The sequence below is a fragment of the Vulpes vulpes genome, chromosome 12 (genome assembly GCF_048418805.1).
Source record: "Vulpes vulpes isolate BD-2025 chromosome 12, VulVul3, whole genome shotgun sequence".
In the NCBI taxonomy this organism is placed as follows: Eukaryota; Metazoa; Chordata; class Mammalia; order Carnivora; family Canidae; genus Vulpes; species Vulpes vulpes.
Genome location: NC_132791.1, coordinates 34,513,912 through 34,531,521, shown reverse-complemented (window position 1 = coordinate 34,531,521; position 17,610 = coordinate 34,513,912). Strand labels below are relative to the sequence as shown.

The window sequence follows — 17,610 nt, the reverse complement described above, 5'->3', positions numbered from 1 at the left end:
AAACAAAAACAAAAAACCCTGGATTTCCAACATGTAATGTGAATTTATGCTGTTAAGTAAACACATATTTGGTGTTTTATGAATAATGTAGTCATGTTTTCACATTCAGTAATATTTTTTAAATAGCCTATTTCGATAAAGAAGATAACAATTAAGTCTCATAGTATTTTTTAAAAGTTAAGATCTAGCTTAGTTAACAATTTCAAAGCAAATGTCCTATTTTTACACATCTTTATCATCATGAATTATGTATATGAATTGACATCAATCATTAATCTGCAGGTGTTCCTAATGTAAATTGTATATACCTGTTTAGATTTCTCCCAAAGGCTAGCAGCATACTAATTTGTATTTAGAAAAGTAGGTATCAAGATCTTTTTTGAGCTGAAAGATCTGCAAAACGGAACACCCTAGGAAAGGAACTCAAATATAATTTGGTCATGTTCTAATTTAAGTTGAATAGCAGTTTCATGGATGTTCATTTTATTATTTTGCTTTTAATCTTACACATTACTTATATTCTCTCATATGTACCAAATGTTATGTAGTTAAAAATTAACTGTTTGTCCTTCTCGGATTGACTTACTTCACTCAGCATAATACCCTCCATTTATATCCATGTTGAAGCAAATTATAGGTATTCATCGTTTCTGATGGCTGAGTAATATTCCATTGTATACATAGACCACAGCTTCTTTATCCATTCATCTTTCGATGGACACCGAGGCTCCTTCCACAGTTTGGCTATTGTGGACATTGCTGCTGTAAACATCGGGGTGCAGGTGTCCCGGCATTTCACTGCATCTGTATCTTTGGGGTAAATCCCCAGCAGTGCAACTGCTGGGTCGTAGGGCAGTTCTATTTTTTTTTAAAGATTTATTTATTTATGATAGACAGAGAGAGAGAGAGAGAGAGAGAGAGAGGCAGACACACAGGAGGAGGGAGAAGCAGGCTCCATGCCAGGAGCCCGACACGGGACTCAATCCTGGGACTCCAGGATCGCACCCTGGGCCAAAGGCAGGCGCTAAACTGCTGAGCCACCCAGGGATTCTGTCAGTTCTATTTTTAACTCTTTGAGGAACCTCCACACAGTTTTCCAGAATCTCTGCACCAGTTCACATTCCCACCAACAGTGTAAGAGGGTTCCCCCTTCTCCACGTTCTCTCCAACATTTGTTGTTTCCTGTCTTAGTAATTTTCCCCATTCTCACTGGTGTGAGGTGGTATCTCATTGTGGTTTTGATTTGTATTTCCCTGATGGCCAGTGATGCGGAGCATTTTCTCATGTGCTTATTGGCCAGTTGGCCAGGTCTATGTCTTCTTTGGTGAAATTTCTGTTCATGTCTTTTGCCCATTTCATGATTGGATTGTTTGTTTCTTTGGTCTTGAGTTTAATAAGTTCTTTATAGATCTTGGATACTAGCCCTGTATCTGATAGGTCATTTGCAAATATCTTCTTCCATTCTGTAGGTTGTCTTTTAGTTTTGTTGACTGTTTCTTTTGCTGTGCAGAAGCTTTTTATCTTAAGTCCCAATAGTTCATTTTTGCTTTTGTTTCCCTTGCCTTCAAAGATGTCTCTTGCAAGAAGTTGCTGTGGCCAAGTTCAAAAAGGATGTTGCCTATGTTCTCCTCTAGGATTTTGATGGATTCTTGTCTCACGTTTAGATCTTTCATCCATTTTGAGTTTATCTTTGTGTATGGTGTAAGAGAAAATGGTCTAGTTTCATTCTTCTGCATGTGGCTGTCTCATTATATGGTTTCATTCATTCGGGGAATATAAAAAATAGTGAAAGGGATTAAAGGGAAAGGAGAGAAAATGAGTGGGAAAAATCAGAGAGGGTGACAAAACATGAGAGACTCCTAACTCTGGGAAATGTACAAGGGGTAGTGGAAAGGGAAGTGGGCTGGGAGATGGGGTGACTGGGTGACGGGCACTGAGGGGGGCGCTTGACAGGATGAGCACTGGGTGTTACACTATATGTTGGCAAATCGAACTCCAATAAAAAAAATACAAAAAAAAAATCTAACTAGTGGGGTGTCTGAGTAGCCCAGTCAGTTAAGCATACAACTCTGATTTTGGCTCAGGTCATGATCTCAGGTTGTGAGATCGAGCCCACATGTGGCTCTGCACTAGGTGCAGAGCCTGCTTAAGATTCTCTCCCCCTCTCTCTGCCTCCCCACTGCACTTCTCTCTCTCTCCCTCTCCCCCCTCTAAAAAATTTACAGTTGATTTAAGTTTTTCAAAATATAGTCCCAAACATAAAAATGCTGCAAACATTACTTCATTAATTCCTAAATTTATGTATACATCAATACCTTGGAATTAATTGGAAAAAATATTCTTTACAGACATTTCCCTATCCAGAAGGGATCATCACAATCCAGAAAATTTAAAAAAACCCTAAAACTAGAATTTCTCAACCAAAATAAAAACTCTAGTAAAATATGCATAGAAAATACAGCTTATCCATCTGGTCACGCAAACTTTCTATTCTGACTGTAAATCTACTGCTAAAAGACACTAGGGCAATTAAAATGATGTGGGCTAATTAGAAGTTTGGGGTTGTTTGTAACTTTATGGAACAACTAGGATGGCTTTATGGCTAACCTATCCAAATGACTATCTCATCTCTAAAATCTGGTTAAGAATAAATATTACAAATCAGTCTATAGTGTGAATTGAGAGACAGTTTCTGTTTTTCTCTATGGCACTATTATTCTTGTTTCCCTCCCTTTTTTTTTTTCCCATTTGCTTTAGTGAATCACAACTATCTTGATACATTTGCTCTAAATAAAGTTAAGAGGGCTAGGAGTTAACATTATAAACTTATTATTAGAAACTTTATCTTCAAATATCCTCCTACCCTAATTTACTAGCAAAATATTTTTTAAAGCACTTGCCACATAAACAACTCATTTCTTTAGAAAGAATTCAACCTACCAAAATCTAAGACCAATTGTTAGCCCTGATTTTTCCCCTTTCCAACAAGTGTTAAAAACAGGTGTCAAAGATAGATCCAGGTTAATCTGACCTGTCCAACTCCAGCTTAGCTTTTAACACCTTGTCATAACATCCTTATCTTTTAACAGGAAGGATTAGTACTTCTTTGTAAACAGTCCTTCAACTACACAGACCAACTTTTAAAGAAAAGTTCCCTATAAGAACATGAATTTCAGTTCTGGCAACCTGACCTAAGAAGAAAATTCTGATCAAAGAAAAGTATTATACACAGATGTTCATCATAGTACTTTTCATCTTAGAAAAACATATAAATCCAGTTAAATGTCTAAGAAGGAAAAATTACCCAAATGATATTTTTATAAATGGAATATTATGTAGCCATAAGAAAATAATGTTCACACAAGTAAATGTACAATCACAAGGGAAGTAGCACATTAAAGAAAAGGGCAATCATATTTTTTTAAACTACACAGAAAAAATTAGAATGTACACTTGGTTTTTTAAATTTTTCATATCTTTTTTTAAATGGTCTACAATGTACAACTGTGTCATCTCTAATACAACAATTATTTTCCTATTGTTCATACTTTAAAATATGTTACTGTCAAACCATAGAAAGTAAAAATAAAAATAGGGGCACCTGGGTGGCTCAGTCAATTAAGCATCCAACTCTTGATTTCAGCTCAGGTCATGATCTCACAGTTGTGCGACTGAGCCCCACACTGAGCTCCACACTGAGCTCCACACTGAGCTCCACACTGAGCATGGAGTCTGCTTGGGATTCTCTCTCTTTCTTCCTCTGCTCCTCCCTCTCTCTCTCTTACAAAATAAAAATCAAAATAATGCTGCTGTCATCTTAACACTTAGTCCCCATGGAGGCCATACCCTCTCCCTTACTTTTCTAGAAAACATACTTCCAACACACTTGACCACCTGAAACACGAAGAAAAATTTTCAGATTCTACTACAGCCTCAATCTTTTGGAAGATATGCTTGGGAAAGTGCTCATTTATTATCTGAAGACTAAAATTAATTTGGCTATCAGCTATCATCATAGTAGATAAACACAATTTGACTTCCTGGAAATCCCTGGGAATTCTTTTACCCACCTGTGTCAGATCCTAGGGGATTTTCACTCTTGTGGATGATGTCTATGATCTCTCACATCATCTAAAGAGATAATAGCCATTTGGTTACATCTCTTCCCATTCCTCAGGGAAGATCAGATTTATGCACTGATCCAGAAAGCTTAAAAGATGTCCATTTTTTCTCTTTTTAATCTTCAATTACATAAAGGTTAAACTTAAAATTAAGAAAAACTGGGTCATCATTTAAGAAATAGACAAACAATTCCTTGAAGTATTTGGTTTTGTATCTCTAAACTTTTTCCTAGCCTCAAAATCATATTTTAATGATATTTCCCAGATAAATTCAACTGCCTGAAGTTTTCTTTGAAACTATTCAAGACCAAAAATATCAATATCACTTGCTGCAATTTTAAGATTTTCAGATTGCCCATTATAAAGGTTTAAAAAAAATGGTGACAGTTAAAAAATATTTTCAAATCAGCTCTCCATTTTTATCCTTCAAACAGGCAAGCTTTCCTGAATGTTCCATGAACATTTCCTCAATATTAAACTCTTGCCTTCACAGATTTGTGTGTCATCCTTGTGCAGGGGCCATGCTAATCTTCTCCGTATCATTCCAATATTTAGTCTATGTGCTGCCGAAGCAAACACAAACTCTTCTCCAAAAACAATGAAGTTGGACCTGAATTGATTTTAATAACCACAAAAAAATCATTTAATTTTTTTACAGGTTACCATTCAAGGGTGTAATTATTTTATTAGTTTTATAGATACCAAAGAGATCTTTCCAGAGGAAAAAAATAATCCCACAGTTGTACTCCACACATATGCAAAATGATTCTTCTTCTTCTGGTGTAATTGGCATCTCAATGAGAGGCTGGTTTTTAAACTACACCACTTTCAAAAATTTTTAAACATAATTTACTTACATAATATAGTTGAATGGGAAATGCCTATACTTAATTCCAGCCAAACTATTAGCAAGCTACTTAATTAATGGGAGGGTCTACCACTATCTTTTTGTCTGGAAGACAAAAACTGGGCATATGTTTTAAAAAAAAAATCATTTTCCTCTGTATCTACTACACTTCTTGTAAAATGTTGAATACTATGAGAAACCACACCAAAAATTACATTCAGGAAAGCCTTCTAACTTGCTTTTCAGAGTGTGTTCTACAAACCTGAGAACTTACCAGAAATAAAAATCCCAAATAAAATAAAGTAAAATAAAATAAAATAAATAAAAATCTCAGACCCTACCCCCAAACCTATTGAATCACAACCTACATTCACCAACAAGATGCCTAGGTTGGGGCACCTGGGTGGCTCAGTAGGCTAAGCATGTCCCTTAACCTCAGGTCATGATTTCAGGGTCCTGGGATGGAGTCCTGCATGGGGCTTCCTGCTCAGCAGGGAATCTGCTTCTCCCTCTCCCTCCGCCCCTCCACCCCACTGATGCTGTCTGTAGCACTCTCTCTCTCTCTCCAATGAATAAATAAAATCTTTATTTTTAAAAAAAGGGGGTTGCCTACGTCATTTGCACATTATTTTGAGAAGCACTAGTCCAGAGTTTAAGGTAAAAGGCAGAATAAACCATCTCTTACTTCCCCATTCTACGTTGTGCAAAGCTACACAAAATCAAATTACCAATGAATAAATCATTCCTAGAGATTTTTGGTAAATATTTTCATTAAATCAAGCCTTTCCACAAAGGTAAAAAAAAACATGCATGTGGCTGATGCTTCGTGCCTATTAACAGCATCTTCGCTGCACTACCAGAGCTATATATTTTTTAATAACACGTTGAAAATAGGGACATCTGTTCTCCATTCTCTATTAAGAAAGCATTCTTGCTAAAGAATTTTCCCCTCCATTTCAAAAACATAATGGGTCTTACGGATGAAATCTATTTCCAATTGTTCCAGGTTAAAACAGTTAAAAAGGTTAAAGAATTTTAATTTAAGAATCCTAATTTGACCAATTTTAGGAAGCATTTATTCACTGTACAAATGAGCTAACTATGTATATTTGAGACAAATACATGGCCCCTATCATAGTCCCTGGACTCACTGCAGACCATATGTCATACCTGTAACAGAGTGTCTTCATGTTTTCAAGAAGGATTTTCATAAGAAAATATCAAATCATAGACTACTGGGACTTTGTAATATAATTTGACTCACAAAAGTATAATTTATACTACTTTCCAGAGGTGGATCTGAAGTGTAACATGGTACACCTGTACTGACCTGTGCTCTGTTAGTCTACAGATTTTTAAACAAGATGCTTCTTTAAGGACTTCGACTACAGCCTACCAGAAAAGTGCTCTGGGAATAACTTTATCCCTCTACAATCATAGCCTTGTTCTAAACAGAGCCCTTAAGTAAATTAAATCTTAAGAAAAACACACTTTTTTGTTTGTAAAGAAAGAAACATTTCCTGAATGCCAGAGAATGTTTCCTTGAGAAACTGTTTATGTTACTGTGCTGAAAAGGTGTTTATGTTGCTATAAACACCTTCCTTGTAAGAGGGGATGGAGAGTCTCCCTATTGTTTACATTGCAATCAGCCCTGATTCTGAAAAGATCTACCCTTATTCCTCATGCCTGGACTGACTCACTGCATTGTGCCAATTAGATCACTCGCAAAGATATTCTGTATTTGTTTAGCATAATCGACCCATCACATAAGAACAGGGGACTATGGGTTCATAACAAGTACTACAAATTACCAAGGCCATTAATTAGCAGGTTGTGGTAGTTTATGCTGTGTCAAATTTGTTAAGCACAAACTATATTTCCTGGAATCTCTTCCCTGCATAGTTTTAGCATAAAATTGACCAAAAGTAGAATTTGCACAGATCTGGACAGACCTGTACAGTCTTGGAAGACATTACTCTCTGAAAGTTGTTATGGTTAGTACCGTGACAAGACATAGCTCTGTGGGTGGGTTCAAACTTACCTTTGCTCTTCTCAGATCCCTATCCACCTTTCCAACCAGTCCTACATGTAATGTAGGCCAACAGAAACTCCAGGCCCACCAACAGATACAAAAAGGTAGAAGTTACACAGAGGCACAGGCTTCCACGGCCCCTAACCCATGAGCTTTGTCTCACTCTTGGCTTCTCTGACTAGTTGAAGACTCTACTTATCCTCCAGTTTGCCTCCTGGTCCTTCATTTCCCAAGCTCCTAGATTAATCTTTAAGGCTTAATTTCTATAAGAAATCCCTTATTCTATAACTCACTATGGTCTTCTGTGATTAAACCCCAAATGATTCTAAAATTTGGTTTACTTGTTGGCTCTAGATTTAAAGGGTCTCTTGCCATCAAAGACATGGCAAGTAAGTGGCAAAAGCAAACTGTACCAGTTCACACTCGGCTGATGAGTATTAGTAGAATAGAGCCTGGAGTTTAAGCCCCCATCTTAACCCTAATTTTTCCCATATAAGTTTTCTCTTTTTATTCTGGCTTGAGACATAATTGACATATTTTAAAAAATCACAAATGTAATGTGCATCATTTGATGTTTTGACATAAATATACACCAAGCAAACCATCACCACAGTCAAGATTATGAACATATCCATCAACCCTAAATAATTTTTCATAGCTCCCTAAAATCTTTCACCTCCCTGCCCTGCCCTATCTCCCAGAATCACTGATTGTCACTGTCACTATAATTACTTTGCATTTTCTAAAATTTGATGTGTCTAAAATTTATATATATGTACTCTTTTGGGGAGAGGGCTGGCTTCTTTTATGCAATATAATTATTTAATTAAGCTTCATCCATATTATTGTAAATATCGATAGCTGATTCCTTTTTATTGCTGTGTAGTATTTTATTATACCACAATTTGTTTACCCATCTACCTGTTGGTGGACATCTGGGTTACTTGCAGTTTACAAACCATGTCCTTAGCAACATTAGTATAAAGTCTTTCTATGGAGGTATGCTTTCAACTCTCTTGGATTTGTAAATAGCTATGTATAGAACAATCAGATGGTTGTATGCTTAATGTTTTAAGAAAATGAAAAAATGTCTTGGAAAGGGATTTTACCATTTTAGGTACTGACCAGCAATGTATGAGTTCCAGTTGCTCCATATCCTCATCAACATTTGGTATGGTCATTCTGTTTAATTTTAGCCATTCTAAGCATAGTATAGTATCTCATAGTTTTAATTTGTATTTTCCTAAAACTACCAATACTGAGCATCATTTCATATGCTTCTCTGATATGTATCTCCTTTCTTGAAATCTTCAAATCATTTGCCTATTTTTAAATGGGGTTGTCTTATTATTGAGTTGTATATTCCTTATATATTTTAGATTCAAGTCCTTTGTCAGATATATGTTTGGCAGATATTTTCTCCCAGCCTGTGGCTTATCTTTTCATCTCCATAACTTTTGAAGATCAACACTTCTTCACTGCCCCTATCTAAACTTCAGACACCACAAGTTTCCTAGGGTTGCCAGAACAAAGTATCAGAAACTGGTTGCCTTGAGACAACAAAAATCTAATCCTTCATGCTAGAAGACAGAAGTCAAGGCAATCAAGGTGTTGGCAGGGCCAACCCCCTTTGAACACTTTAAGAGAGAGGTCTTCCTTCACTCTTTTTGCTTCTGGCTTCCAGTGGTTGCAGGTACTCTCACATTCCTTAGTTGTGGTGGCCTAACTCTAATCTCTGCCTTGTCTTCTCATAGCTTTCTTCCTTGTGTCTCTCCAGACCTTCACAATGCCTCCTTATGAAGACAAGAGCCATTGGATATAGGGCTCACACTAATCCACTATGATCTCTACAAAAGACTCTATTTCCAAATAAGGAAATCTTTTGTCAAAGGACAAATTCAACCCATAAAAGGTACTATATTTTAATATTTATTTTTTTATTTTAATATTTTAAAAAGCACACAGAACAATAAATTATTCAACATAAATTCTGGCCTCCTTGACAACAGCCTGGTTTTGCCTAATTCACTCTTCCCACAGAGATATCCCCAAGCTCATCTGCAGAATTTCTTGCCCATGGCTTTACTTCCCCAAAACAGATTCTTTAGATAGAGTCAGTTTAAGTATCTACTCTTGGCTAGCCCTTCTTTATCAACTATTAGGTAAAGCTACGTGAAGAGGAAAATATTTTTGTTACATGATTTTCTCTTTTATGATCTCCCTTCCCTGGCCTACACCCAACTAGAGCATGAAAGTTTGGGGCAACAGTGTTAGGGCAATGATGATTCTAAATCTGCACTAAGAAAGGTTTCTAGTTCCAGCCCCGTCTTCCTTCAATACTCCATAGAAGAAAATAGAAAATGTTTCTCCAAAAAAAACATGTTCTAATGATCAGCTGCTGAATAAACAACCCCAAACACAATTTCAAAGGACAACAACCAGGACGCTTGGGTGGCTCAGCAGTAAAGCATCTGCCTTCAGCTCAGGGCATGATCCGGGGTCCCAGAATCAAGTCCTGCATCAGGCTCCTCCTGGGGAGCCTACCTATCCCTCTGCCTATGTCTCTGCCTCTCTCTCTGAGTCATGAATAAATATATAAAATCTTAAAAATAATAATAAATAAATAATAAAAGAACAACAGCCATTTTACTATCTTTCATGGTTTCTGGGTCAGAAATTCAGGAAGGCTTAGCTGAGTAGTTTGGGCTCAAAATTTCTTATTTGGCTGCAGTCAGACGGTAGCTGGAGAGGCTGGGTTGGAGCAGAAGACTGGCTAGACATCTCTCTTAATGCAGTTAGTTTTCTCAGGGCCTTTCCATGTGGTCTTGCCTCACAACTTGATGGCCTCAGGATAAATGGACTACTCACATGGTGGCTGCAGGTTTCGCAACCAAGCATTACATTCCAACCAACAAAGAGGAAGCCACATAGTCTTTATGATCTAGCTTCAGAAATCACCTAGAATCATTTCTGCAGTTCTTTGTAGGCTGGAATAGTCACAAAAGACCACTCAGCTTCAAAGGGAAGAAACATCACCCCCACTTCTTGATAGGAGTATCAAAATCAAATTGTAAGAACATGTAAAATGAGAGACAATGTTGTGGAAATACTTGTAAAATATAATTTACCCCAGAACATATCCACCCGGGGCTGCAAGAACAGGGGACTGCACCATACAAATTAAATGACAAAGTATATACTAAAATCGCTGGGGCTTGACGTTTTGCCCACTCTTGTTTCTGCCAATACTCTTCTTTCTTGACTACTTATAGTCCAGCATATACCATTGATTCAGGTACTCTGTTATAAAAAGTGAAGGCAGAAAAATTACTTACCCTAGGTCACATAGAGAACCTGATGGCAATCACTTCATTCTCAACTGGGTTCTTTACAAGCCCTTCCACTCCACCATTCTTCCTTATAATCAGCGCCTAGAAACCTAGGTACTATTCCAGCCCTAACAATAATCACTAAGAACTATTTATAATTCAGAGTTTCAAATCATTCTTTCACTGGTTTCAAGTTAATTTTTCATTGAAACACACACACATATTTTCCCTAGCCAAAGGTGAATATGTTTTGGATAACTCACCAATTATGCTTCTTGGTATCTATTCACTAATTTGAGTGCCAAGGAATTGTGATATTTCCCTTTCTACTTCCATAAATCATGATAAACCACAAATCTTCGTTCAAATATACCATTTACAGGTACTTCATTTACTTTAAGATTCACTCATTCTCTATAAAATGTAATGGAAAATAAACTAAACTCCATACAATAAATATTTATGGAACACAACTGCATGCCAGGCCTTCTGCTATGTGCTAGAAGACAAAGATGAGCAAGACACAGTCTCCTGCTTCTTACATAGCTAAGCATCTAACCATGAAGGCAAATTACCAAAAACCATAATATAACCACACCACAGGCAGCCTTCATTAAGGCTTAGGAGACTCAGTTAACATCACACCTAAAAGAGATTACCTCTAAGGAAAAGTAGGTAAGTACTTGCCAAGAAGAAAATGAAAGGCATCCATTGTAGGCAAAATGGAAAAGCATAAGCGAACAACCCAGGGTAGAGAGAATACACGGCCTGATGAGGAACTACAAGTGAACATGAAGTATGGTTGTAGGTATCTGGCTATGTGTGACCAGCCATGAGGCTAGTAAAGTAGCAAGTGCCAGCCTGTGATGTTCTTTACAGAGTACTGTAAGGAGCTAAATTCTACAGGTAACAGACAGCCATCACTTTTTAAGAGGCAGAAAACTTGAGGAGACTTGTGTTTTTAGAACGGTAACTGGCCACAGTGGGGGGGAAAATGATTTGAAGAAAGGGAGCCTGCTAGTAGGAAAAACTACTAGTTTGGATAAAAGAAAACAATGGACCAAAAAAGAGAGTAAACAAAACAGGTACAAGAACATCCAATCTGGTGACTGAGATACATTGGAACAGGGCTGGCTGGCGGGCCAGAGGTAAGAATCAAAGTATCCTGTCAGAATGAGAAGCTACAGAAGTTGGAGAGAAGCATGTGTCAAAGTCAAATAGGCTAAGAGAAGAAATAAACCAAGACGACAGTGATTTTAAACTTACTTTCTGCAGGAAGCTTGGTTAATTACAGAACAATATCACAAATGGCATACTAAGTGATAGAATGTGAGCTAAGGACATCATCACCACCCCAAGGAGTGTTGACTTTTCATCCTCGTGATCATCTTATCCCCTTCATAAACCATTTTTCTCTCCTATGACAAAACTGGAAGGCAGAAACCAGAGCGCCTGAGATGTCAGGGAACAAGAAACTTTAAAAACACAGTTGTAAAGAGAAATAACAAAATAAATAAGGCATCTGTACAAAGTACACATATATAACAGCAAAAGTAACAATGGGCAGACGATAAGATTTTGAAAAGGTTAGCCCGTAAGCTCTAAAATAAAACCTTTCCTGTTGCACTCATTCCTCATTAGCTCTTACCTTGGCTGTGGCACTGCTTCCTCTGCCTCACTGGAAGATGCCTTAAAAAGTCCGTGGGGAAATGCACTTCCCTTACTACAGATAAGAAATGGGCTTATTTGCACCAACTCTAGGTCAATTTTTTCTCTTCTCCTCTGCTTCTACATCCTCACCTTGGGAGGCTTATATTACAGGTTAGCACTATGCCTGGCATGTAACATTAGAATATCTGCAAGCATAAAGGCTCACATTAGCTACTAGCATTAGATGCCACCTATGCCTGACCCCAGCTTGGCCACTTCTCAGCTCTTTTTACATGAGCAGTAATGTCCTTCATGGTCCATCTTCACATTCCCAAAGAAAGCGAGGAAAACTTGCATTTCTGTTTGGCCATCTCTGAAAAATGAGGGGCAGGGTTCACTATTCCAAAGTCACCTGCCTTACTTTTACAAGGAGGAGAAGCTGGGGAGCATTCTGGGCCACGGGTTAGACTGCTGGCACTCCCTTGCTTCTACAGCCGTCCGTCCTGAACATAGTTTCCAGAGCCATAACCATCGGGTAAATACTATTTTTTTTAACTTTTAAATATTAAACAACCATACAAAGCCAGTCTTCAGTGAAACATGTTGTTGGTATAAGGATACAGATTTCTGGCTTTGAATCACTTCCAGTTATTATGCATTCCAAATCACATGCCAAAATTTTAATGAACTTTCAAATTTACATTTATGAAAACAGACCTTGGCACACATAAATGGGCTATTTTGCCATATCACTTTTCAAAAGGTGCCTCGTAGCTAAAATGATTCTGAGCTGTCTTCCATCATTCAAGATGAACTCTACAAAAGAACTAAGTGTTCTTACTTTTACACTAATTTATTCTACATTGGTTTTGCTCAGCATATGGTAAGCATATGGGAAAGAGAAGTGTATCTGGAAGCTGTTAGAACTGCATGTAATCAAAATTTACCAGTAGAAACCTAATTTGATTAATTGAAAATTAAAGTAGCACTTAATCACTTGCTATTTAAGAGAGAGGGGGAACATCCCTTAAATGTGAATCCTTCACAAACACATAAAATTAATTTTCTTTGTTACAAATCAATACTTACTATTCAATTAGCAGTAGCAAGAGTGCAAGGCACCCCTAAAATCTTCAACAGGGTAGACCCTGGTTTAATGCTAGAGTGAAGGGTAGATTTTAAGGACAGTATCTACTTTTGGCAAAGAGCTCTATTTCTTAAAACATCCCTCCAGAAGCTAACTGATCTTTAAAGGGGGAGGATGGGGACAAGCAGAGTTCAGGTCAAGTTTTCCACCCATCCTTATCTCTAAATTTGAGTGCTTATATACAGACTATAAATTTATATAATCTGTTAGTTCATCATCTTCACCTACCCACCTCTTACCTTACAAGGTTCCTTACAAGGTTCCAAAAGAACATCAGCCTCTGATGAAAACTGGTATTCTGAGGGAATATTTCTTAAGCCTAAAATTGCCTGGTCCAAGTGACTGGGCCTATGCTCAAAACTTCTATTATTTTTTTTAAATGACAATGGTATCACTATAAAAAGATATTTATAGAAAGATCAAATCTTACATAACCTTTCTAAAGCTTGCTTTAAAAACCAGACCCTTACGTGTTTCCTCCTTCCTTCTCAACCTCTGGTATAACACAGTAATCAAAACCAAAATTAATCTCATGTTCAAAGCTAGCGGATGATTTCTCAGGATTACCCAATTTCCTCCTGCCCATGCATGCAAGACTTTGCTTACTAACTATAGCAAGTTCATTGTCTTCTTCAAAGGCAGAGCGGCAGTATTAGATGAAAATTAACCAATCACATAATACTATGCAGCCTATTCCCAAAATGGAAACACACACACAAAATTCTCAAGCAAAACAATAGGTAAGTCAACAGGCTCAACATTTTATTTTTTTTAAGATTTTTATTTATTTATTCATTCATGAAAGACAGAAAGAGAGAGAGAGAGAGAGAGAGAGAGAGAGAGAGAAAGGCAGGCAGAGACACAGGCAGAGGGAGAAGCAGGCTCCATGTTGGGAGCCTGATGTGGGACTCGATCCCAGGACTCCAGGATCAGGCCCTGGGCTGAAGGCAGGCACTAAACTGCTGAACCACCCAGGGATCCCCTCCATTTTTTTTTATTTTAAATGTTAAAATCAAAATAAAACTAAACTAAAAGGAAAAATATATTTTACGGGATGTCTGGGTGGTTCAGGTCATGATCTCAGGGTCCTGGGATCAAGTCCCACATCGGGCTCCCCATTGGAAGACTGCTTCTCCCTCTGCCTATGTCTCTGCCTGTCTCTATGTGTCTCTCATGAATAAATAAATAAAATCTTTAAAAAATAAAAGTACAGGGCAACCCTGGTGGCGCAGCGGTTTAGCGCCGCCTGCAGCCCAGGGCTTGATCCTGGAGACCCTGGATCGAGTCCCACGTCAGGCTCTCTGTATGATGCCTGCTTCTCCCTCTGCCTGTGTCTCTGCCTCTCTCTCTCTCTGTCTCTATGAATAAATAAATAAAATCTTTAAAAAAATAAAAAATAAAAGTGCATTTGACAACAACAACATATCAATCCAAATGAAGTATGCCTAATAGCCAGGCCAAGCATTAAAATATAACACATCAAAAAAGAATAGAAGAAAGCAAGCAGCTTATTTGAGGAGAGAAGTAGGCATACTAAAGCTGGAAATTAATTAGGAACATTAAGATATTCAAATTTACATTCCCTGCTGCTTAAACACAATAAATTATTTTAGGCTCTCCTATTGACCAGAATCACAGTACCATGCTTTCAAGATTGCTTTAAATTTAAAATATTTTCAACTTCCCTGTCATAAAGTCCATTAGTATTGGTCTCACAAAACCCCAGGTAAATGCAAAACCCACAGAAGGCTTGAAATGCACAAATAATAATGACAACAGATCTATTCCCTTACCTTTCCCCACATTCCACCCTGCCTGCTTTATAAAGGAAAATGTCTTCAGTCTTATCAGTTTCCTTTCACAAACACTCTGCTTCGTGTATCCTCAGGAGGACCATCCACTAAAGGCAGAATGAAAGTGTTTACAGATGGTAGAAAGAGATAGGGGAGGATACTACCCCAGAGCCAACACTATCATCCCAGGATCTAGAGACCTAAAGAGAAGAAATTCTAGTCAACAAAACCCCAGTCATGGTTTTAGTGAGGAACTGAAAGTAAATCTTGGAGGTAAAGAATGAAGAAGACAAAAGATAGTTAAAGATTCAGGCAATAAGGAAGGATTGGACAGATAAGCACAAACTACTGCTTTACAAAGTCTGACTCCATGCAATTCAAGTTTATAGAAACTAGCCTCTTGAATTAGAAAGAATAAAACAAAAGGTATTAAATTTTCCTAAAAAAAAAATTTAACCCAGATGGCAAACTCTATCTGGCATGGTCATTAAAATAAGTATAAAACAAATATATAGACCCCATAGGGCCAGCTTTAAAAAAAAAAAAAAATGGCCAAGGATCCCAATTTTACTGTACTCAAATCATTTCTAATTTATGGCATCACTAGTTCATACAACTGTCAACTCTATAGCCCCAAGGGAATTAGCAACCAAGAGAACATGTTACATGATTTCATTTCAAATAGTTTCATTTTAAAAGTTGGGTGATTTTGTGTTTAGAGAGGGGGTGGTGAAGACAGGACAAGGAATTACAAGCCAAAATAAACCAATGGGAATTTTAAGAGCTAGGGCTCTTCTCTTTCCATGCAGGAGAGGTAACCTGTATTGAGCTCCCTCTTTTCCCTAGTATACATAGTGCCCACACAGTTTATATTTTGTGAAGATCTAAATGAACACCAACTTTGCTTAGATTTGTCAAACTCTCCCCATTCAGAGTCCAGATTGGGTCCTGTTAACATCTGGTAGTACAATCACTGAAGCCTACCTAAGCTGGTGATCTATTTTTTAGCATGTTCACTACAGGCAGTATACCCATTAAAATGTGGGTATACGGTAAAATATACGGAAAGGTATATTTACTCGGCTTCAATCAGATGAATACAGTGGGAAGAAGTGTTTACTATATTTTTAATTCATCTTTATCTCTGGATAAAAGTGGTTATCACACTCTATTAGGACCTAGTCTGAGTCATTAAAGCACCCTTATTGGAGGGTTGTTTCTTTTCTTCTTTGCTTTTTCTCCTGAGATAAGGATTCATTAATATCTGCACTTAAGGTTTTTGGTTGTTTTAAGCATAAATAACTGAACTGCTGTGTGTGATACCATGTTAAAAACGGCTCACCATGGCAAGCCGGAATTACTTCTGTACGTACACATCAATGCCTCTTTCACTAGCAAAAGAACTTGTATCTTATATTCACAGACATCTTTGAAAACAGATTACAATTGTTTTATTAATACCACAGATTTTTGTTTTATATTCTGCCAAGTAATTTAAGTAACTTTTATTGTAAAAAGAGTTGTATCCATCAGAGCACAGTACAATAGCCTGAATACAGAATTTTAAAAACAAAATTTGAATCTGATATGAACTACTTACAAAGCTGACTTCTTTGAAGATTGGGGTTATCAACAATACTACACATTTATCCCAGGTAAATTACAAGAATCAGATGTGAAAATGTTTTATATTCTCAAAATTCCTACACAAAATGATAAAGGAATGGACTGACAGATTCTATTATATAAATATTTAATAATTCTGTAGGACAAGACAAAGGCACCACTATCAAGTGAGTAACTCTAAGAAGATTGCTGAACACATCTAAGGAGTAATACCTTTAAAGAACTCCAACAATTGGATATGCAGAAGAATGCAAGGGGGAAAAGTGAGCAAGGAATAGAAGAAATACTAATAAATGAAAAACAAATGAAATGGTAGTCAACCTCACTGGAAAAGCAGAGAAATGAAAATAAGAGATGAATTTTGCCCCCAAAATGGTGGTTGTTAATATTCAAAGATGGAAGCAATATAAGGAAATGGGCACTCTCCTTTTGAGGCAAGGGGGTATTAAGAAGATTAAGAAGTCTACATAATATTCTAGAAAGGCAAATGGTAAATTGTTATTAAATTTTAAAAGTCATTCATCCTAAAAAAAAATAAAAAATAAAAAAAAATAAATAAAATAAAAGTCATTCATCCTTCCATCAAGGAATCTCACTTTTAATATTTATTCAACTATAAACACCACGATTCAAAGATAATATACCTAGGGATATTTTTCCTTTACTGTTTAGAAGAACAAAAACTAGAAATGTGATTGTCATCAATATCAGAAAGGCTGAATAAATCAGTTGATTCTCTCTCTGTAGAATGTTATTTAGCCATTAAAAATAATGAATTCTGAGAAATGGGTAATTCCTAGAAACAGGTAATCTTCCAAAACTGAATCTGGAAGAAATAGAAAATCTGAATAGACCAATTACTAGTAACAAAATTGAATTGCTGATCAAAAACACTACCAAAAAATAAAAGTCCAGGACCGGAGAGATTCACAGGTAAATTACACCAAATATTTAAAGATAAGTTTAGGGATCCCTGGGTGGCGCAGCGGTTTGGCGCCTGCCTTTGGCCCAGGGCGCGATCCTGGAGACCCGGGATCAAGTCCCATGTCGGGCTCTCGGTGCATG

At 37.1% G+C, this 17,610-nt stretch overlaps 1 protein-coding gene and 1 non-coding gene across 3 annotated transcripts in view; both read right to left on the bottom strand.

Moving 5' to 3' along the window:
• MLLT3 (MLLT3 super elongation complex subunit) overlaps nucleotides 1-17,610 on the bottom strand; it is a 279,792-nt gene that overhangs the window by 163,072 nt on the left and 99,110 nt on the right. The gene's annotated exons all lie outside the window — the stretch shown is intronic.
• LOC112922021 (U6 spliceosomal RNA) lies at nucleotides 4,593-4,700 on the bottom strand. The gene has a single exon (XR_003235362.1). It is a non-coding gene; the product is annotated as a U6 spliceosomal RNA (small nuclear RNA).